This window comes from Chlamydotis macqueenii, chromosome 1 (genome assembly GCF_036417535.1).
Source record: "Chlamydotis macqueenii isolate bChlMac1 chromosome 1, bChlMac1.mat, whole genome shotgun sequence".
Classification (NCBI taxonomy): domain Eukaryota; kingdom Metazoa; phylum Chordata; class Aves; order Otidiformes; family Otididae; genus Chlamydotis; species Chlamydotis macqueenii.
In genome coordinates, this window is record NC_141556.1 from 160,944,765 (window position 1) to 160,946,233 (window position 1,469).

Sequence of the window (1,469 nt, forward strand, 5' to 3'; positions counted from 1 at the left end):
CTTCTGCCCTAGAAAAAAGAGGGATTTGTTGAACTTCTCTGTTATTGTGGAAGACAGAGAGAGGTTTGTTTGCCTTTTTTTGATTAAGAGGAGGGAGAAGCAGTGGACAATCTTGCAAAACAGCATTTCTCCCCACAGAGCATGCAGGGGGCATGAATAGGGGATGCTCTCACAGACAGCTTTTTCTAGAGCCATGGGATGTACAAAAAAAGACAAACTTGAGCTGTGAGTGTCTAGCACTAGTGCCCAATATGCTTCTGTGTGCACTTGGGTGCATCCTTTACCTTCAACCTGTGGCCACAGGAGTGTGGTAGCAGTCGCCTGTTGAAATAAATGCCTGATCGACCATGTGAGAAAAACCTATTTTTTCTTATAACTGTGCTTAACCAGGGTTTGCGGTTTACGCAGACACAGAGAGCTTCTCCTGTGGAACGTGCATCTCCGAGCAAGACCACAGAAGAATGAGGATGGAGGTGCTGGTTCTGTTGACGTCTATTTGTGGTACAGCAGCTCTGCATGGAATTTGTCAGACTTCATTTTAAAGTCCCTGAAAACTGAAGCAAAAATACTACCAATTTAACACTCCTGAATCCCACAGGATACTCGAGTTCCTGTTACCCTCCAGATAATCTGGGGAGCTGCAGCTGAAGCCCTTTTATCCTGATACTAAATGCATGTAGGTTATGTATTGTGCGTAGAGGCACACATACAGTTTTGTGTTATTGCTGCATTTGTCTTTGCCTTAAGGAAGAATTTTGTTGGCAAAGACCCGTCATCTTTCGTTCATCGTGTTGATGGTATCCAGCAACGTGGGACGAGTAGCATCTGCCTCATTTTAAATCATCATACACAAATACCGGGTGGAGGAAAACGATTTAGGAGGCCACCGGAAAAGCTGCTACACGCCAGCCGAAATAGCTCAGTTGGGAGAGCGTTAGACTGAAGATCTAAAGGTCCCTGGTTCGATCCCGGGTTTCGGCAGTAGCATTTTTTTTTTTTCTTCCCCTTTTCTTTTTCTTCTTCCTTTTCTCCGTCCCTTTCTCGCTGTGGCGGGCGTCTCCTGCCGCCGCCCCGCGGGCTCTGACCGCTGCGAACGGCCCGGCCCGACGTGGCCCGGCTCTGCCTCTTCCTGCCCGTTCGGCTCGGCACCCAGGCGTTGTACGGGGCAGCAGGCCCCGGAGCTGCTGTGTGGAGCTGATAGCAGCCGAGCCGCCGATGACGCAACGTTTGTGAGGGTTCTCGTCACATCAGAAGTGTCATTCGTGGCACAACGTGTCATTCGTTGCCATTCGGGCCGAGCTGGTGGCAGGGTACTGTGTCAGTGGCCCCACCCGGGTGGCTCTGCCAGGGCTTTCAGCTGCTGGGCCTGAAAGCTCCCGCTGCCTTCGTCAGCTGGCTTGTTTGGTTTATTTTAAAAAGCGGTGGGGGCATTTCCAGTGGTGAGATTCATGGAAACGATGCCATTATAC

General features: G+C 50.2%; 1 non-coding gene across 1 annotated transcript; it reads left to right on the forward strand.

The window, feature by feature from the left end:
* The first annotated feature begins 908 nt into the window (after positions 1–908).
* On the forward strand, positions 909–981 carry TRNAF-GAA (transfer RNA phenylalanine (anticodon GAA)). The gene has a single exon. It is a non-coding gene; the product is annotated as a tRNA-Phe (tRNA).
* The last annotated feature ends 488 nt before the right edge of the window (positions 982–1,469 follow it).